Genomic DNA, 23,338 nt, shown 5'->3' on the forward strand with positions numbered 1-23,338 from the left:
CAGGTTAAGTGTAACTGGATTTATGTTGACATCTTTGATCTACTTGCACTTAAGTTTTGTGCATAGTGATAGCTATGGATGTTTGCATTCTTCCTCATTTTGACATTTAGTTATGCTAGCATCATTTGTTTAAGATGCTTTTTTGCATTGTACAGTTTTAATTTCTTTGTAAAATATCAGGTGTTCATTGCTATGTAAATTAATTTCAGAGTCTTCAATTCCATTGGTCCATATCTGTTTTTATACCAATATTAGACTGTGTTTATTACTATAGCTCTATAGTAGAGTTTGATGTCAAGGATGGTGATACCTCCAGAAGCTCCATTATTGTACAAGATCATCTTTAGCTACCCTTATTGTTTTGTTTTTCCATATGAAGTTGAGTACTGTTCTTACAAGGTCTGTGAAGAATTGTGTTGGGATTTTTATGGGGATTGCACTGAATTTGTAGATTGCTTTTGGTAAGATTGCCATTTTTATTTTGTTAATCTTACCTATCCAAGAGCATGAGAGATCTTTCAATTTTCTGGTATTTTAATTTTTTTCCTCAAAGACTTAAAGTTCATGTCATACAGGTCTTTCCCTTTTTTAATTAAGTTACTCCTAAGGATTTTATATTACTGTAGCCATTGTAAAGGTTGGTATACCTCTGATTTTTTTTATCAGTTCATTTTATCAATTTTATATAGGAGGGCTACTGATTTCTTTTAGTTTATTAGCTATAGGATTTATTTTGGAGAGTTTTGGGGCAACTTATATATACTACAATATCATCTGCAAATATTAAAAGTTTGACTTCTTCCTTTTCAATTTCTTTCTCCTTAATATAGCTAGAACTTTAGATACTATGTTGTATAGATGTAAAGATATAGGACAACTTTGTCTTGTACCTTATTTTAGTGGAATTGCTTTGAATTTCTCTATATTTAATTTGATGTTGGTTCTTGACCTTCTGCAAATTGTCTAGGCATGTTGAGGCCAATTTGCAAATGCCTGAGACTTCATTTAATGCAGCACAATATCTTTAGAAATAAAATACTTAATGAATAAGTACAGATATATACATACATATAAATTATGATTCATTTTAAATAACATTTTCAAGCAAGTATCACAGGACATCTCTGTTCCTAGAAGTCAGAGCAGGTTCTGTCATTCAGAAGGAAAATGGGAATTTCATATAAGTTTGAAGGAGAGAGAGTCTCAAATACCTATATTGAATGACTTGATTTTATTGCAAATAAAGAAGCTTTTTTATTTGAAATAAAAAATACTAATAAAATCTTTTGGTTGCAATGCAGTATTACTTCATGTGGGATTATTCAACAGAAAGAGGTTGAGGAAAATGATGAGAATAAAAAAAGACCATTGAAATAGACATTGACAAAATTAGGCACACTGTCCATAGCCTACATTTGTCTGGGTAATAAGACAAACGTTCTCAATAACCAGAAATGAAAATACAACACTTTTAGGGGAAAAGGATAATGAAGGGAAGTTGAAATTTGATGACATATGTGTTCACTTGGCAGATTCACATTTGTCACTATACACAAAAAGATTGATTTTATTCACTGTAAAAAAAAAAAACTAACAAACTAAAAAGCAAAATGGAATAGATACCAAAAAGAGAAATCCTAAAATGTAAGCAAAATGCAAATTCTAACTAAAGAAATAAAACATTTGCTGACTTGGACGCAATAGAAATGAAATCTAAGGGGAGAATTACGAAACATCTTCATACACAAATAAAAATTTGAAAAAAAAACTTCTCAAAAACTAACAACAATATAAATATTTTTATTCATGCACTAATGCATGTGCATTTATGTGTGCATTTGGGTGTGCATTCGGAAATACACACACACATACACACACACACACACACACACACACACACACACACAAAGTACATGTAGCAGAACAGCCACATAGAACCAACACAGAAGATCCAAGAAGAAGAAAAACAATATTTATATAATTTTTGTGATTACTTTTTGTTTCTTCTAAAAATGTAAATACACAGAAATTTTAAGTTCAGTGACCAATTAGTCATATCAAGACTGAGAAAGTGATACATGGTAACATCATAAAGAAACTTGCAAAAATTCAAAAATAAAACCAATTTTTAGAAATGAAGCAAAAGAGCCAGATGGTAGTGGTACATGACTTTAATCTGAGCCCTGGAATTGGGGAAGCAGGGTCAGGGTGATCTTTGTGAGTTCGAGGCCAGCCTGGTCTGCAAGAGCTAGTTCCAGTACTGGCTCCAAAACTACAGAGAAATCCTGTCTCAAAATATAAAAACAAAAATAAAAATAAAACAAAAGAAAAGAAAAGAAAAGAAAAGAAAATGGAACAGAAGAAAGACTGCAGAGTAGCAGGTGAACCACAGATTTCAATCTTTTAGAACTTCAGAAATATTGAAGTTCTAAAAGATTGTGGCACCACTGAATATTCAAATGAAAAAAGTATGAAAATCTCAAAAATATAAAAATTAAAATGAAACAAATCATTTTAATATAAAGAAAAAGCAATTTACTACTGTATATCATTCACTAAAAGAAATACTAGAAACTCTTTTGATTGAAGGAAAAATGACAAAACATAGTGAATATTGGGATATTATAAAACTATATTGCTTAATAATTTTAAGATAAGAATGATGACAAGATATTTTTAAAGCAACTAAGATTCTACTGTGTGATGACTTATACAATTAATGCTGGTTAACCACTATATTGAAGTTTTAACTAAGCATTTATCGTCCATCAATACTTAAATTTAACTGAGAAAAGAGAATATTTTTAATTTTCTTTTTGCTCTTCTAGAATATTGCATAGTTTATATTACATAGTTTGCACTTCAAAGTTACATTTTAAAACTTCGATGTAATTTATTACCTAACAATATTACGAATAAAACTTGTAAAAAACTTTCTACTCCAGAATTCATGGCTATTCATTATATAAGAGTGTGCGTGCACATACACACACCCTCATAAACACACACACACACACACACACACACACACACACACACATTTTATGGAAGTAAATGTTAACAACTGTGTCATGAAGAATTTGTCCTATTTCAATTTTTTATACCTACCAAACATATACAACTGGCCCTTGCTATGTTGTTTTCTCATACAATAACCTGTATTGTTCTTAACAAATAGCAAAATGTATCCTAAATATAATCCTAAATAATGGTTCTTATTAAGTTCAATATGCTATATAGAATATCTAAGTGTCACTTTCTTCCTGGTTCATTTTGTGGGAACTTCAATCTTATCCATCTATCTGCTGCAAATTCAGGTTCATGTTTTTTAAAACTAGGGAAAAGAACAGATCTATTTAATCAAATTCTTAGCCATAATTCAGCAATCTTTGTCAACAGGGTACACCTTTTTCACAAATTAAAATGAATTTGTGAATAACACAGAAGCCACGGAGATCTCTTATTTTTATTTCACATCTGTTAAAAGGCATGTTTTAAATTCCATCTGATGTTTTTTTTAATGCAAAAACGAGGAGCCTTTATTCATAAACAAGTTTGCAAACTTGGACTCTCCATGTTTTGATGGTAGAAGTCACAAAATAATCCCACACTAGTTTAGAATTATGAATAATAAAGGGTTACTTATTTAAAGGAAAACTTATAGACCACTGTCCTAGACCACATTCATCTGCATGAACAGGGAAAAGAAAGAGTCTAGCAGCCAGAAGTGAGAGCCGAAACAAGAGAGCAAGCACACACTTTACAGCTGCTTTTGCAGTATTAAAGAAAACACCCAAGTGGGTTGGTATCTTAAAGGCTATTGACTGAAGGAGCAGAATGTGCTCCTACAGCACCTCCCCCTTTTCTTTAAATTAGAGAGTTACAAACCCAATATAAAACAATATACACTAAGAACAGATATCAAGTATAATTAGAATTACAATCAACATAAACAATATTAAGCAAGGAATGTATGCTAAATGTTTTAATAAACATTCTATCCTAAGGAGTCTAAGTCTTCTATAGGAAGTGGCTTGGCTAGATTATAAGAATACAGTATCTATGACTATCTAATCTTCAACCCCACTGAAGGCCTGAGAAGGGTGATAATATTACTTGAGCAGGCAGGAAGTATAATCAAACAGCTTCCAAAGCAAGTAATATATGATGGAGACAATTAGCTACCTGAGTAATCACCCAAAGTCTCATTTGCAACATTGACGCAACCAACTTTGGCTAAGGCCTAACATAACTGACAGACCATTTTCAGAGGCAGAAAAATTTTCAGAAACATCTTACTCTGTCTTGGGAAGATTTGACCATCTTTTTCCTTGTGTCCTGTTTATTCATTTCTGGATACCATGTACTTTGTCTGTGGTTGAGGCATGGGCAGTTCCTTGCTCAAAGGCCAATGATGCCAAGAGGAAAACAAACTCCAAGTGGATTGTCCTTAGTGCTCAACATTCTCTCAGGAATATATTGATGCTGTCAGGAGCAATCATGTCTCATGTCAACAGAACCCTAAGTTATTTAAATGTCATGTTCTACAGATCTTTGTAGTGGTTGGAAATGTTCTATCTAGACAGAATACAATCTCTATGTATCTAAGGAACCTAATTGATCTGACTGTATGTACAACAAACATGAACAACTATTGACCTATAATATTTAATACCTGTATAACTTAAAGACTAAAACTTCATGCCAGAATATTAAATAATCTGTAAATAAATGTGCAACAGATGAGGACAATGACCTCAAAATGTATACATATCATGATCAGAGGCAGGAGTAATATATAATACAATATGAAAATATATTCTAAATGTTGTATCAATATACAAAATTACCGAAAGAGAGGTAGAAACATGCATATATACAATCTGACAGAATAACTTTGCATAGGTGTAGATAATGTAAACAAAAATAACAGATATAATTTGAACTTGTATCAATATACAATATCCAAAATTATACCAATGTAAATTATCCATAAATAATAGCTCACAAGTATTCACTCTACTACCCACTATTATTACCCCTCCTTTTTTAATAAACATAGTTTTCACCCCAACCCTTTATCTAGTACAAGTAATAATCAACAACTCCTATACACTAAGGACAAACAGTTTTGAGATAGGGGGTGTCATCCTCTAGAACTGCTTCCTGCTATCATGGGAGTGATGTTCTCTTAATGGGATCCTACAAAAGTAAAGTGATGGTTAAGTTTCAAAATTACTGTCTAGTGTAGTTGTAAACAATTTCCAAGGGTGTTTTTCAAAGTTCTCATTTGAAGTTCTGGCCAGAATGTTATGAGAAAGTGGACCATTTTAGCAGCTGGTACCCAAAAATCTAGTCTTAAAGTAGCGCTACCAGCATCACGATGTCATCTCAACTAGGTGAAGTTGTTGCTGTTGGGCCCATCTTCTTCCTGGAAACTTCAAAGATTACTACAGGAAAAAGATCTGTAGGAAAATCTATTGTTCATCGTGGAAAACTTAAACATCATTCATATAAACATACATTCAATGAAGAATACTATATAGACAAAATAGACAAGGAGAAAGTGAAATTTTTTCTAAAGTCTTCCTTCTGCCCCATACCAGATGGCTCCCAATATGAGACAGACACTCTGAATGTTCCTTTTAACAACACGCTTGGATTTAGAGAGGTACAGAGCCATTGTCCAACTCCAAAAACAACTCCATATATTAATATATATGTTTAAATGTATGTGTAGCCAGTACCTGGTCTCATAATCCATATTCCTTTTTTTTTTTTTTAGATGATCCTTAGTTGACAATTAAATTTTCTTCTGTCAGCAAATCAGGGTCTCTTGAATTTTTGATGATGTGTATTTTCCTGTAAAAATAAGAGCAGAACCCTGTCCCAACCCTATATGACTTTCCTTACCACTTGTATGGTTGTCACTGTTGTGGATGAGCTGTCATTTATCTTTTTTTCAGGAAGTTTCTCCTTTTTAAAGCAAATGTTTATCAGTTTGGGTGGTATCTATAATTTATCTTCTCCTGTGGAAACAAGAGCGAAACCCCTTCCCCAATATAGCACATTTACTGGTTTCCATTATGAGGTCAACACATCCTTGAAATATACTGGTTGAATCAATTTAGAAGTGTTTCCCTTTATCCAATGCCTCTCTGCTGCTGCTGTTCCTTTCTCATTAACATTAAGAAAATCCAAGGTTAATAAAGCATTTTGCAGTCTATTTATGGGAGTATTTTCCACCACTTTCTGTTTATTCAGGAGATGAAGAATACACATGTAAGACCCAGTCATGACAAGCTCAGTAGAGGCCTTAGTATCAGTAGTTTACCCTGGGGCAATTCCCGGTTCCAATAAAGACCACAAGCTGAGACTACCCAGGCACCACCCAGGAACAGACCATCCAAAGGAAATTCCTAACATTCCTACTGTTATAGATAGGACCACCTGCTAGCACACACCCTGCTAATGTAACTTTTCTGGGTTTTGCCTTTAAATAATGCCTTCTAGAAGGACAGGAGACTTCCTCTTGCCACTGCTGCACCAGTTGCTTTTGAGGAGGTTCCTGTCAGCTTTTATTATGTACACAATAAACCATGCTTTTGCATTTTGGTGAGTCTGTCTCCCTGGTGGTCTTTTGGGGTTCATGGGCTGGGCCTAACAACATGGAGTCTCCCAAGAGTTTACATATTTGCCTGGAATTTGGCAGTGACCCGCAGAAGTCCTCCTCACAGTTATCTCTTCAGGCCCGAAGCACTCCAGCTTCCCATCCTTTGAGTTGCTCTATCGTGGCTGTGACACCAATCTATCTACACTGGTAGTCAAAGTGGCCTGTTGTCTAACATAGCGGAAATAATTACAATTATCTTTTATTTCAAGAGCCTCTAGCGGTTTAGAATATTCTAATGAAGCTGTTATTAGAATCCAGATTGTTCCCACTGTACATTTATGTTTGACCCAGGATTACTGAGATTCAATAAATGCAATGTAGAGATATTTAACCACACTCATCGTTTGTGACTTGAGGTCATCTCAGCATGAAATAAAAAGACCTCTGAATTCTGAATGGGTGTCTTAGTCTCTTGTGTGACAAGCATTGAGAGGTCTTCTGGAAAGCAGTGAGGGAGACACCATCTGAGGCCTCTGGTCTACTACATTATCGCTGTTCTCTAAGATGATATATTACACCAGGAAATGATAGAGTTTTCACAACTATACTGCTTTTAATGTCCAAGGGAAAAGGCATCAAATAATCCTCTTTTTGTAGGGAAGAAGGGAACAAGATTGGCAAGCATGGGGGCCTCAAGAGAGTTTAGAGGGAGCAAGCAAAATGTATTATATATGTATATATATATATATATGTATATATGAAATTATTAATAAAATTTTTTTCATTCTCCCAAATGAGAGAACATTTTACCCTGTAACATGGCCCCAGGAAATGTTTGAAAATTATAGGCATTTTTAAAGGGCCATATAAAAGTGTTTATTTTTAGGAGGGACAGAATTACATGGCAGCATCATCAAGAAATGTAATATTTTAATAACAGTTAAGTAATTAAAGAGCACTTAAATCAACTTCCAAGTTTTTTTTTCCTTTTTAGTACAGGAATCTTTTTTTTTCCTTATTTATTTATTTAAAGAATTTCCACTTCCTCTCCTCCTCCCAATACCCTCCGCTCCCCCCATTCCCTCTCCTCCTCCCTCACCATTCTCAAGAGCAGTCAGGGCTTTCTGCCTTGTGAGAAATCCAAGTTCCTCCCCCCTCCCTCCAGGTCCAGGAAGGTGAGCATCCAAACAGACCAGAATCCCAAAAAGCCAGTTCACACAGATGAAACAAGACCCAGTGCCATTGTCAATGGCTTCTCATTCAGCCCCCATGCCAGCCACATTAAGAGAATCCGATTTGATCACATGCTCGTTCAGTCCCAGTCCAGCTGGCCTTGGTGAGCTCTCATTCGGTCAGTCCTCTTGTATCAGTGGGTGAACGCACCCTTCGCTGTCCTGACTTCCTTTTTCATGTTCTCCTTCCTTCTGCTCTTCATTTGGACCTTGTGGGCTCAGTCCAGTGCTCCAATGTGGGTCTCGGTCTGTATCTCCATCCATAGTCGGATGAAGGTTCCCTCTGGTCCTGCCTTTCTTGCTCACGATCTCCCTCCCTCTGCTTCTCATTTGGACATAGGGAGTTAAGTCCAGTGTTCCAATATGTGTCTCTGTCTCTATCTCCGTCCTTCGCCATATGAAGGTTCTGTGGTGACATGCAAAATATTCTTCAGTATGGTTATGGGCCAAGGCCAGTTCAGGCACTCTCTACTCTGCGGCCCATGGAACAATCTGGGGACCTCTCCTTGGGCCTGGGAACCCCTCCAGAATCAAGTTTCTTGCAAACCCTAAAATGGCTCCCTTAGTTGAGATATAAACTTCCCTGCTTCCATAACCATCCTTCCTCCCTCCACACCTCACATTCCCCAAGCCATCCCCAATCCTCCCCCTCTCCCCTCTCCCTAACCATCTCCCCTTACTTCTACCCCCCCACCGCCGTGCACCCAAGTTTGCCTGGCAATCCTGTCTACTTCTAATATCCAGGAGGATAACTATATGATTTTCTTCAGGTTCACCTTCTTATTTAGCTTCTCTAGAATCACAAATTATAGACTCAAAGACCTTTAACTATGGCTAGAATCCACTTATGAGTGCATACATACCATATTCCTCTTTTTGGGTCTGGGTTACCTCAATCAGTAAAGTGTTTTCTATTTCCATCCATTTGCATGATGTTTTTCAATAATCATTTGCATAACCCAGAGTACTGACAGGATTCAAAAGCACGATTATCACATATGAGACAAGTCTAATACTAGAAAATTTAACATTTAACATCACATAACATTAATGATATGTGATTGACAGTTCATAGCTGTTTTGTCTAATTATAATTAATGTGAATTAAAATTCAACGTGCTTTTACTTCCAGTGAATGTGTTTGCTCATCAGGGAAATAGTAGTGCACTGATTACAGTCTCCACAGATGAATGACCTTTATATTATATTGTTTCTTTTACCTGCCAAAAGGAAACAAAACAAAATAAACAAGACAGACCATGGATTTAAGATGACCCCCATTTCAACCTTAGTTTCATTTATTTATTTTATCCCTTACAAATACGTTTAATGATTTAAGGAAAATAAAATTATAAATATTTATAGTAGGAAAAATGAAACAGTAGTACATCATTTAAAACTTATCAAGCTTTTTGAGCACATAGCAATTACTTTATGATTTTGTGTTCAATAAGTTAACCCATTCTTTACATTTCCATCTGCATCACATTTTAGTAGTAGACTGGTGCGGGAGAATTGTCTGTATTCTGTCAATCATGTATTTTAATAAAACGCTGATTGGCCAGGCAGGAAGTATAGGTGGGTCAACCAGACAGGAAGTAGAGGCGAGGCAATGAGAATAGGATAAGGCTAGGGAGGAGGAAACTCCCTTAGCCATTCCTACGCAGACCACCGAAGAGACAGCAGGTACTGAGCCATTATGGCTAACATAGATAATGATAACGGATTAATATAAGTTACAAGGACTAAAAAGAAGCCTGACCTAATGAGCCAATCAGTTTATAACCTAATGTAGACTCTGTGTTATTTTCTTTGTTGCTTGTTGGCTTGTTGGGGTACTGGGCGGGACAGAAACTCCAACAAGCTGGCCCTCATGTTACATATGGCCCCCAGACGTGGATAACTGAATCCACAGAAAGCTTGAGAAAGCTTGGGAAACAATAGAGTAAAGCATGTCTTCTTGGTAGCAGCAATTTCTCGGGTCTACTTTGCTTGCTAGAGGCAAGCAATCTCTCATCTAAGAGAGGCTTCCTGACTCAGTTTTAGCTGCAAAACCCTGCAGCTCTTTTAAGAGGTCCTGCTACAAAACACTTAAATGGTGTTGACGAAAAGCTGAATGCATGCTTTTCGGTTTTAAGCTGTAGCAGGGAAAAAGTTGTGCTGTTTTAAAATGCCGGCTTTCTGGACTGTCCTGCCAGGGCAAACTCTGACTCTTTCAGGCAGGCAGTCCAACTGACTGTGGTCTGTGAGCAGAATGCTGCAACTTGCTTGATAGCAAGGACCTTGAAACGCCATAGAGTTGTGACAGTGAACACAGCTCTGACTGGTATCTCAGCCCCAAGGCTGGAAAGCTAAGGAATGAACTGGATCTAGCCATCAAAGCTACGGCTTTAAAGGAGAGGATTGATCTTCTCCTTAAAGACTCATGTAGTCAAAAAAGAAAGAGAGATACAGTAAAGAGAGGTTCAAAGATGAAGAAAACCTCTAAAGAGTTTACAGTGTGTTAAAAATATATGCAGGTTAAAGGTTAAAGTCATTAAAAATAAAAAAGAAAGAAAGGGAGAAATAGGGTGTGGTGGTACAAACCTTTAATCCCAATGCTTGGGTGGCAGAGGTACATTGACCTCTGAGACTTTAAGGGGAAGAGGTAGTTGACCTCTGTGACTTCAAGGTGTGGTACCACACACCTTTAATCCCAATGCCTGGGAGGCAGAGACAGACAGATCTCTGAGTTCAAGGTGTGGTAGCACACACCTTTAATCCTAGCACTGGGGAAGCAGAGACACTTGGATCTCTGTGAGTTCAAGGACAGCCTGGTCTACAGTGTTATTCCAGGACAAAGATATACAGAGAACCTGTCTCAAAAAGTAAAAGTAAAAATAAAAGAAATAGAGGTTAAAGTAAAGCCACACAAAGATGGAAAATGCACAGAGAATCTTGATACTGTATGTTATTATGCTCTCTTTAAATTGTTTGAATGCTGAGGAAGGAGCAACAGCTGCTAAAGGACTGTTGTTTATAAATACTGCTGAACTAACTCAAGATAGGTATTTTGAAAATACCTTGGCTTCAAAACTGAAGTCAAAAGGTTTGTTACTTTGGAGAAGAGATTTTGCTTTTGTTTCCACAGAAAATGAGAGGCTATGGATTCATTCTGAGTTAAGAAAAATCAAGTTCCATCAAGGGAGGCCACCTGAGAAATCTCCAACAGGAACAGATGGCCCAGATGTCTGAGTTATACATCCAGAACAGATTCAAGACTTCTGCCTGAGATGATCAAGACTTACCGGAAACTTCAGTCAGGACTTGATTATAACTCTAAATTTTCTTTAGGTCCCCATAAGATTATCAGTGCCCCCAACCAGCAGGAAGTAGCCTGAAATACTACGCCCACATTCCCAACAAATGGACTATGGGTATTTTCCTTTGTTTAAAAAAAAAAAAGAGGGAAATGGTGCGGGAGAGTTGTCTGTATTCTGTCAATCATGTATTTTAATAAAACGCTGATTGGCCAGGCAGGAAGTATAGGTGGGTCAACCAGACAGGAAGCAGAGGTGAGACAATGAGAATAGGATAAGGCTAGGGAGGAGGAAACTCCCTTAGCCATTCCTACGCAGACCACTGAAGAGACAGCATGTAACCTGCCCAGCTGGAAAAGGTACTGAGCCATTATGGCTAACATAGATAATGATAACAGATTAATATAAGTTACAAGGACTAAAAAGAAGCCTGACCTAATGAGCCAATCAGTTTATAACCTAATGTAGACTCTGTGTTATTTTCTTTGTTGCTTGCTGGCTGTTGGGGTACTGGGAGGGACAGAAACCCCAACAAGCCGGCCCCTCATGTTACAGTAGACAAAATTAAAAGAAAATAAATTGATTCATCCTTATTCCCAGGACCCAAAAGGCATATAGTGCTATTTCCAAAGTCAGAAAGAAAGGAGTATTTTATCCACACATATGAAATAATGCACTTTGATAAAGTATCATCGGTGACACCATAAATTCCAATTTTAAGAAGAATTGACATTGTGACATTATAATAAATGCATTAAGGTAAAATAAATGTTGCTGCTAGATAAATAACTATGTATGGGATTGAGGCAGGCATGCCATGAAATGGGCTAATAAATTTGCCTGTGACCTGTGTACAGTAACTACACAGTATTTACTTCATAGCCTTAAGGTAGAGAAAATATGGATCCGGTATATACTGAATAGAACATATTTTGGGAGAGATACAGAAGGACATCTGGCATCTAAAAATGAGAGTTCAATCTTTTCATATTTCATATCTGTTTATTTTGACAGCGACAATAACAAAGTCAAAATTTCCATCAACAGTATGTGGGCTGCATCCTCATCAAATCCATAGTTTCTATTTCCCAGAGGATTAATGCCATTTCTATCAGAGCATCGCCTCTAGACAAATACAGTAATAAGTTGGAGATATCATCTTCACCCTGTGAATCCCAGAAAATGAGAACTCAGAAATTGTAACAAACCAGGTGACACTGAATCATCTACCCAGTGTAGAGCTTATAGGGGACCCCAGTCTAGAAGCAAATGAAATGAATGATTAGTAGCATTTTTAAATTGAAAAATTAATTCATGAACCTTAACAAATTGTATATTTGAAGACAGCTGGAAGAAAGAATTGCTAACATTATTACCATGAAATGACTTGTGTTTGAGGAAATGCATGGGGTAATTACCCTTGTTTGGTCATTACTTAATGTAAACATAATTGAAACCATTGCACTGTACTACATAAGTCAGTGCAATTATTATGTAAAAGTTAAATAAAACTCACATAGTTAACTTATGACAAATTTTTAAACATTGAATAGAGTCAATGTTATACCTACTGAATAGTTTGAATAGGTATAGACTCATGTGTTTTAATGTTTGGCTTCTAGAAAATGACCCTAATATGAAGTATGTCCTTGATGGAGTAGGTATTGTCTTGATGGAAGAATGTGCTTTGAAATTTCATGTAGGCTGAAGCTAAGCCTAGTGGGCAGTTGCTTCTGCTGCCTGGGAATAAAGATGTAGAATTCTCAGCCCCTACTCCAGATCCATGCCTTCCTCCAATCTCCCATGAAGATAATGAATTAAACCGCTGATGCTGTTAGTCAGCCCCAGTGAAATATTTTCAAAAACAGACATAATGTAAACATTTGATTAAACAATGCAAATGGGTTCATTTCCATAGATAAAAGGAAAGTTGCTTGTCTGAAAGTCAGGTGTGTTATAAAATATTTGTGGTTTGGGAAATTGCTGACTGCCCTGTAGTCTATGTAGATCAGCAAATGAATGCTTGTTCAATGGATCTCTGTGGGGCAAACCCCTGGAGGCCTTCACTCACTCAGCAAAGACCAGTGGACCACAGAACAGCAAAGAATACTGCTGAGACCTCACATTCAGTGTGCACTCTTCTTTCTCATAATACTGACGATTCTCTTGGCAATTTTCAGTTTTGCTTCATCAGTCACACATGGGACAGATATGATCATTCCTGGAAACGCTATTTTTTATCAAATGATTCCCCTAAAATTCTTTGAGAAATGCTGCTCCTCAGGTTTCTTATAGGACATAGCAGGTATCATCCCAGATCCTGAGAACTCCTCTGATTCGGTGCTGACAGGATCAGAGGCATTAAAAGTTACTGGGTATGTAGAAGAAAGCATCAAGGTGGACATTAACTATATCTCCTAATTCTGGGGAACAAAACACTAAGATGCAAAGAGTGCATTATCAAATTTCACCCTTTATAGAGAGGCTTAGACATGCAGAATCCTTTTGTAGGACAAAAAAACAACTGGAGAATTACAGGGTAACAATTTATGCAAATATGTGTTGTTACGTTTTGAATGATACTACTGTGCCTATGTTTGTCACCCTTTAGCTTTGTGAGGACAGAATGGACCTGGTGTTATATTTAGCCAAACTAACAGAGCTCGGAGCTTCGTTTTTGTTTTAATATTGTTTTGATATAAGAGTTGGGAAAAACATATTTTTTGTGGAGGTTAATCCCAGATAGTGGGGAAAACATGCTTGGTTTTGACATATAAACAAAGACAGCTTGGGCTATTGGTTGTTGGCCACTCATGTAAAAGTTATCTGGTTTTCCAACACTTTATTTCTTCATGCCAACAACACTACTTTGCCATTTTAGGTCCTGAGCCTGGCTGTGATGGGACTGTGTCAGGAAACAATAAATGAACTATGTACATATGAACGACATGCTATTTCTTCATAAATGGTTTGTCTGACCAGAGTTTGAAATGTTCTTAGTTCCCAATAATCAGAAAAATCATGGTGAGGTAGTTTATAATTTATGACATGATACAAAATCACCAAAAAGGTTATTGATTGGTGTGTGTCTGTGTGTGTATGTGTTTATATATAGGAATTATGATATTCTTGTAAAAAGCAAAACACATACACACACTCTTTTATTTGCGGAATATTATTATTATCAAACTTCTGACAAATTTCTTTTTGTTACATTTTTGGTTTCTTAAATATTATGGTTCTCAACTAAGTGAAGATAGGAGAACCCTAAAATAGAGGGGCAGGAATGACTGTAGGAGGCAGAGCAGTCAAGGACATCACAGGAACATGGCTCACAGAAACAGCTAACCAGAGCTCACTGGGACTCCCAGAGACTGAAAAAAAAATCAGGGAACCTGTATGACCCTGACTTAGGTCCTCTGCCTATACCTTTTTGATGTGGGATTTCCCTGAGTATGTTGTGAATACCATTGGTTAATAAAGATGATGTTTTAGCCCTGTGATAAGGCAGAACAGAGCTAGGCAGGGAAAATAAACTGAATTCTGGGAGAAAAGAGGGTAGAGTCAGGGACAAGCCATGGCGCTGCCACTAGAGACAGACTTGCCCAAACTTTGCCAGTAGGTCTTAAGCACCGTGGTAAAATATAAAATAATGGAAAGGGGTTAAATTAAGATATAAAAACTATTCAATAACAAGTTAGCACTATTCATCAGTGTGGCTATAGGACAGGGCCATTTCAGGCACCCTCTCCTCAGCTGCTCAAGGACCAAGCTGGGGACATCTCCTTGAACACCAGGGAACCCCTCTAGAGGACAGTCTCTTGCCAACCCTAAAATGGCTCCCTTAATTAAGATATATACTTCCCGGCTCCCATATCCACTCTTCCTGCATCCCAGTTGCCCCATTCCCCCAAGTTCTCCCCATCCCCCCTTCTCACTTCTCTCTCCCCTTCTCCCCTTAGTCCCACCCCCCTATCCCCACCCCCAAGTTCTCAATTTCTGCCAGGCAATCTTGTCTACTTCCAATATTCAGGAGGATAACTACATGGTTTTCTTTGTATTCACCTTCTTATTTAGCTTCTCTAGGATCACGAATTATAGGCTCAATGACCTTTATTTATGGCTAGAATCCACTAATGAGTGAGTAAATATCATCATAGAACCCTCATGTGGCGATGGATGGGAGATAGAGACAGAGACCCACATTGGAGCACTGGACTGAACTCCCAAGGCTCAAATGAGGAGCAGAAGGAGAGAGAACATGAGCAAGGAAGTCAGGACTGCGAGGGGTGCGCCCACCCACTCTGATGGTGGGGCTGATCTAATGGGAGATCACCAAGGCCAGTTGGACTGGAACTGATGGAGCATGTGATCAAACCCGACTCTCTGAACATGGCTGACAAGGAGGGCTGACTGAGAAGCCAAGGACAATGGCACTGGGTTCTGATTCTATTGCATGGACAGGCTTTGTGAGAACCTAGTCTGTTTGGATGCTCAACTTCCTAGACCTGGATGGAGCGGGGAGGACCTTGGACTTCCCAACAGGGCAGGGAACCCTGACTGCTCTTTGGACTGGAGAGGGAGGAGGAGCAGGAATGGGGGGAGAGGGGGAGGGAAATGGGAGGAGGTGAAAATTTTTAATAATAATAATAGTAATAATAATAATTATAAAAAGAAGTTAGTGCTAATAGGCCAAGCAGTGATTTAATTGATACAGTTTTTGTATGGTTATTTTGGGAATGAGCTGCCAGGCAGCTGGGAAATAAACTAGTGGCCTCATAAAACACCTTATGGTTGTGAAGCTTGGAGTTCTTGTGGGACTCCTAACACTAGGAGTAGGGTATTTCTGACTCTTGCCAGCTCTTTTGTTCACCCATTAGGTTGCCTCATCGAGCCTTGATATGAGGGTTTGAGCGTAGTCTGTGATAGTCACTCGTTTTACTGTGTTGGGTTGATACCTCTGGGAGACTTGCTCTTTTCTGAAGGAAAACAAAGAATGACTGGCTACGGGAAAGGGGAGCAGAAGGACTAGGAGGAGAGGAAAGAAGTAAAATAGCAGACAGATGGGAAGAGAGAAGGGAGAAGGGGAGGGTTGGGGAGAACTTGGGGTAATGGGAAGGGTGGGAGGGAGGAAGGGTGGATATGGGAGCAGGGAAGTAAATATCTTAATTAAGGGAGCCATTTTAGGGTTTGCTAGGGACTTGTCTCTAGAGGGATTCCCAGGTCCAAGGATAGGTCCCCAGATTGTTCCTTGGGCAGCAGAAGAGAGGGTGCCTGAACTGGCCTTGTCCCATAGCCACACTGATGAATATCTTGCATATCACCATAAAACTTTCATCTGGCAATGGATGGAGATAGAGACAGAGACCCACAATAAAGCCCTGGACTGAGCTCCCAAGGTCCAAATGAGGAACAGAAGGAGGGAGAACATGAGCAAGGAAGTCAGGATCACAAGGGGTGCGAGGGGTGTGAGGGGTGCGTTCACCCACTGAGACGATCGGACTGATCTAATGGGAACTCACCAAGGCCAGCTGAACTGGGAGTGATGGAGCATGTGATCAAACTGGACACTCTGAATGTGGCTGGCAATGGAGGCTGACTAAGAAGCCAAGGACAATGGCACTGGATTTTTATTCTACTGCATGAGCTGACTTTGTGGGAGCCTGGTTTGTTTGGATGTTCACCTTTATAGACCTGAATGGACGGGGGAGGACCCTGGACTTCCCATGGGGCAGGGAACTCTGACTGCTCTTAGGACTAGAGTGGGAGGGGTAGGTGGGGAGGGGGAGGATAAAGGGTGGTGGGGAGGAAGTGGAAATTTTTAATAAATTAATTAATTAATTAAAAAAAGAATAAAAGGTTTTTATTCATTTTTTAAAAGGATGGTTTTTATATAATATGTCCTGATTCTTCCTCCTTCCTCATCCCTTCTGGATCCACTAATTAGAAAACAGACAGGACTCTAAGGAAAAATAATAAAATAAAATATAAAAAAACAAAACAGAAAGCAAACACTTTAGCATAGTACAAAATAAACCAAGAGGAAATAATCTCATAAAAGGGCAAAGAAACAGCTCTAAACACAGAGACTCACTTGTTCATAAAATCAGAAATCACATAAAAAATATTACAGAAGCAAGGAAGCCATAATGCATATGCAAAGGGCCCAAATCGGAAAAAAAAATTTGAGGAAGAGAAAAATAAAGAAAAATAAAAACAAAAAAAGAGATAAAATTCATAGAAAAAAAGAAATAAAGAAAAACCACAACAGGATGTCACAAGACAATGAGCCTTCAAAGACATTGCTCATTTACTTTTGCCCATCTACTGCTGGGCATGTAGCCGACCCTTCAGAGTAGTTTATCTACCCAGGGAAGCTCCTTAGAGGAAACTAAGCATACATCTTCAGGAGACAATGCTTTATATGCATTTTTTGAGTTAGTTATGAAGGCCTGTATCCATTTCTTCAGCTATAGGACCTATCTGATAACGACACATACAGGCCTTGGTAATACTGCCTCTGTCTCTGGGCCATATATTTGTCAGTCTAACTGTTTTTAGTCCTTCCTTTCTTGGTGTCTTCATTCTTTCTGACTCTTACACTCTTTCTCCATCCTCTTCTGAAGAGTTCTCTGATCCCTGAAGGGAGGGATTTGATGTTGACATCCTTTTTAGACCTTAGTGTTCTTAGTTTTAAGTGTTCTGAATTTTAGACCTTAAGGTAATTTTCTCTGCATACTGTCAGGCTATGGGTCTTGAATTTGTTCCTGTCTGCTGCATGAGTAAGCTTCTGGGATAATGACTCAGTAAGGCACTGATCTATGAATATAGCAGAATGCTATTAGAATTCATTTTATTGCTACATCCCTTCTTAAGTCAGCACTACTGGTATCTGATTTTTAGATTCAATTGTATGGAATAGAATAATAGTTTTTTGTGGAAATAGTTTTTCTAAGAAAGGCTATTTGAAGTTTGTCTTTGTGAATTAAAATTTCATAAATTAATTTAATTATTCAGAATTCAGAATTAACTGACATCTCCATAAAGCATTATAAGCAATCTGACTACACATTCATGACTTTAAATATCTTTAAATCCTACAAACTCAGCTAAATGCACAACCTCAATACTACCATATTCTCTATTTTTTCTTTGTGATCCAATCACGTTCCTCACTCAGAACAGTGTGTGTGTGTGGGGGGGTGTGTGTGTGTGTGTGTGGGGTGTGTGTGATGGTGACCAGGTCTTAGTCTAATAGAAACAGCAGGAGTTTGAAAATAATGCCATATTATCCCCAAGAATAAGGAAGAACATTTGGGTATAGAATATCAATATCTGATTTTGTCTGTTTTTTTTTTTTCTGTTCTGAGTCAGGAAGGCCTTAAAGATATTTTTTTGTGTGTGACTGCTGTAAGTGATTGATTAAGAAAATGTTCCTCAGTATTTGTTCTTATCACATTTTCTGAAGTCTGAAATTTGTAAAAAGAATGACCTTTTGTTTTTTTAGATTAGCCTACTTCTTCATAGATTAGACTTTTTTAAACATTCATTTCTATCAGATGAACTCAGGAGAAATGCCACTTTTCTGAATGCAGCATTTCTATGGTTGGCACCACCACCAGGAATTGGTCGTATTCTTCCTCTCTGTTGTGTTATCACAGTTTTTGAAGAGCGTTATGCAGCTGGTTTCTCTTTGACTATCCAAAAGTCCATACTTGCTTTGAGAACTAATCACAAAGATGGTTTTAGATGCTGCCTACTCTTCTCTCATGTGCAAAGATGCTTAGTTGAGAAGTCACTGATGTGTTCCTCACATTCACACATTTTACTCATACATGTAATTTACACATGTGGATATTCCCATAATTTTAACAATCACATAGAAATAGGATGTCCTCTGTCTACCCAGTATAGTTATTTGAAGTAAATTATTTGCTTATGTCATAATTATTTTAGCATTAGGATTTGGAGGCAGGTGGCTTGACGTGCTTTGTGGTTGTCTTCCATAATAGCCCTCCTTCTTAGGACACTTGAAACATTAATAGCTAAACATATATTCCCCTTGCCCATGAATAATTTACATTGGCCTGCCACTGAATAACATTGCTAAAGTAAGTTTAATTTAAACATATCAACATCTCACTAGTTTATTTAAATATTGCATATTAAGATTTATATACTTATTTTTAATTTTATATTTATAATTATACTGAAGATATAATAGTAAAGAATATTAATTTTATTTTAACTATTTCATAAAAAATTAAATGAAGCTTTTATATCTTTTTTTAACATGGTATCTTGTAATGTATGAAAGATTACCCATTTAGTATTATATTTTTGAACAATTTAGTACAACATACTGAAACAAAAATGTATCCATGCTGTATCTTATATGAATGGAATTTATAAAATAAAATTAGTTCATGAAGAAAAGAATGTACCTTTTCTCTTATATTTGTTAGCTATAGATTATGAAGATGAGAAAGAGAATTTGATTATAGTCCTTAAGTATATAAAAGCATATTTTTCCTTAAGAAAAATCACAAAGAGAAGTCTGTCTGCCTGAAGTACATGCTACATAAAATTAAATAATATCAAAATAATCTTAAATGACAAAGTTAGATAATTACAAAAGAAATAACAATATCAGGTAGTTGCCTTTATTTAATTCTATAAGAGCCCAAAATGAAGCTCTGTCATTGCACATGAATGTTTCTTTCACACCATGGTTTCTTTCACACCATGATTCTGAGCATCTCTCTAGGTATATATTTTATCCATAAAAAAATCTGTATCCAGAGCTAAGAGAACAGATTTACACCAGCCTGTCATTTTGAAACATTGCCGGTCTATTTCACCAGTCCTCACCTACTAAAACTCAATAAGTTTCCAGCTTGTTACCCTCACTCTTCTCTTGGGTCATGTGAATCCATTGAACTCTTAACAGCTGCTGAAGATATAAGATTTCCAGTTGATAAGAAATTTTAGACTCTTGTAATCCTGGATCATTTTTGGAAAAGATCAACTGTCAGTTTGTAAAATGAGTTGTGATATGGGGTTATTATGCATGTGTATGCATATATTTTATTTCATGGGCATAGAATTACATGACTAAATATATTTTCTCTTCCCAATTTTTGGAATTTTTTATATATTCACTTGCTTTCTCATTTTCTCACAGCAAACAAAAAACAGCTTTGTTTAATAAACCTTTTACATCATTGGTTCTCAACCTTCCTAATGCTGTGTTTCTTTATTACAATTCTTCATATTCTGTTGATCCCCAACCATAATAATATTTTTGTTGCTACTTAATAAATGTATTTCTCTAATATTATGAATCATAATATAAATATCTGACATGCAGGATATTTGATATGTAAACAATGAACGGGGTTTGTCCCATAGGTTGAGAACTGTTGCTCTAAATATTCTTGGATTTCTTGCATTGTTGTCAGAGGCTGTTTGTTTGTTTCCTGGCCTCCCAGACTCCCAAAATAATCGCACCAAAGCTGTATTAATTAATTTACTGCTTGGCTATTAGCTCTAACTTCTTATTGACTAGCTCTTATGTCTTCAATTTACCCATTTCTATTATTTTATATTTTACCTTGAGGCTTGTGGCCTACCAGCAATGTTTCAGCTGGTGTCTTGTATCTTTCTCCTCTAGTGGCTTCATGGCTTCTCATGGTTTCTTCCTTCTATCTCCCAGCACTCGGTTTAGTTTTTACATCTAGCTCTACTCTGCCCTATCACAGGCCAAAGTAGCTTCTTAATTCATAAACTAATAAAAGCAACACATATGCAAAAGAACTTCACGTATCATTTTCCCTTTTCTATCTAAATACAAAGGAAGGTTTAAATGTTAACATAATTAAATTATATATGAAAAAACAGGTATCAAGCAAGAATTACAGTTATAATATTTATTTTATATATTTTTTATCTGTTATCATAACTAAGGAGAAACATAACTATAACTATCTATTCTTAAACTCTATCAAAGACTCCAGAAGGATAAAAAATTACCTAAAAAAACAGAAAGTGCATTGTGAGCAACTTCCAGAACTCAAGAATTTATAGAGACATCTCACTGTCTTGACAGTCACCCAAAGTTCTTCTGTACTACTGGGGCAACTGAAGTGCAATGTGGGATTGACTAAAACCATATAAAACATGAGAAATCTTGAAAAGAAATTCTAGACAAAAGAGAAAAAAAAAGAAAAAAAAACAGAGCTTAACACAGTTTCTTGCATTGTTTTCTTGCTGTGTGCCACAGTTCCTATAACACAGTTCTTCCTGATTCAGCGATAACAGGAAAAAAATGTGTGGTTTCAAAATGGTGGTTTCCTGGTTCACCAGCACAAATAGTTCTGACCCTTTAGGGATGTCTGGTTATGGAGCATTTAAAGGAGGTCTGTGAGCCGCATGTTACAAATTGAATAATGGTGACACAGACCCACTGTGCCCTGGATCTGGTGAGGAGAGAATGACTCTCTGAGGTAGTGAATATGCCACCGCCATGTTGGAATGGGCAGAGCCAACAGGCAGGACAGCAGAGTCAGTCCTAGTCATTCCCACTTAGTATTAAAACACACACACACACAGGTGCTTCTGGTCAGAAAATTATTACAGATACAAAATAGAGACAGATTCAGATTTTACAAAAGACCTTTAAATGGGTCACTGTGTATATAAAACATATACATAGTCTTAGGATGGAGAAGAGAAAGAGTATAGAAAGTTATAAAAGTAAATGGATTTTTAAAGAATAAAGCAAAGTCTTTAAAGGGACAGAATAAACTTGTAGAAAAAGTAATAGGAATGAAGAAAAATAAGCCATGTAAAACAGACTATACACAGAGAGTCTGGATTATGTATATTTCTGTGTTTTCTTTGAATTTTTTTGACTATGAAACGCCTAAGTACAGAGAGACATTTCATTGCATGGACTGCTAAGGGAAAACAACATATATATAAAGGTTTCTTGACTTTAAATTTAGGTCTAAGGGTTTGTTGCTTTGGAAAAGAGGTCATTTTTGTTGTTGTTTCCACAGAACATGAGGATCTATGAATATCTTCTAGAATAATGTGGGTAGATGGACCAAGACCCTTCTAAAAGGTCATGGTGAACCCCCACCCCAAAGAAAATTACTTTACCCAACAAAAAGCAGGAAGAAGTTTGGAGAGAACTATGCCTAAATTCCCAAATATTATTTATAAAAGTTTCTTTATATTTAAAGGGGGGTATGCTATGGAAATGGATACTTTACATTGGTATAGATCCTGGTTTATTGATACTAATTTAAGATAAAAATCATTATATATTTGATATAATATATATTTCTGCTCTTGATTAAGACATTCTATTTACACAGGTTATTTAAAATGTAATATGTAATTAAGAAATATAGTTTAATAGATAATCATCAATAAATATCAAACTTGTAGTCATATTAGTTAGATTTTCTAGATATATAGAGAAATTTTTCAGTTAGATAGATAATCTCAAACCTTTCAAAGACCTACAGAATATGGCATTTAAAATGTTTTAGTTACTAACTTAGACTTTTCATGACAATGAGACACATCTACTCTGGACAGCACCAATTATTTCAAGAGGATGATGAGTATCGAAGAGGCTCCTTGTGGAGTTTTTTTGGCAATTTGGGCAAGAAACTGTGGTTCCCTGGACTGTTTGACTGGACTTGCAGAACTCACAGAAAAAAATGACTATGAAGCTGCCTAAAGAAGATGAGACAGTCCTTCGTGTTCTTGTTTCATCACGAGTCTGCAAGACATTCTGCTGGACACAGAAAAAAGTGACCAACAAACTGCCAATATAGGCAGAACTGTCTTTGAAATTTCTTGCTTTATGAAAAAGTCTGCTGGATACTATGGGCCTGTAAGCTGAAGATGGATGCTCCAATGATAGAGCATAACTTAAGGTGATTGTCCAGGCAGTGCGAAGTTTCTGTCAATCCTAGAGTTTTTAAAGTTGCTTACAATGTATTTCCTATTAACTTAGGTAATATTATATCCTTCTGAGGTCTTTGATGGAGTTGAAGAATAGATAGTTATAGATCTTATTTCGAGTGAACTAAGAAATTATGTGTAGAAATACATACTAAAACAAAATTTTGATCATTGCTATATAAATACAGTATACTACAAAGTAAAATGTGTGATGT

Source organism: Myodes glareolus, chromosome 12 (genome assembly GCF_982192425.1).
Source record: "Myodes glareolus chromosome 12, mMyoGla1.1, whole genome shotgun sequence".
Classification (NCBI taxonomy): Eukaryota; Metazoa; Chordata; class Mammalia; order Rodentia; family Cricetidae; genus Myodes; species Myodes glareolus.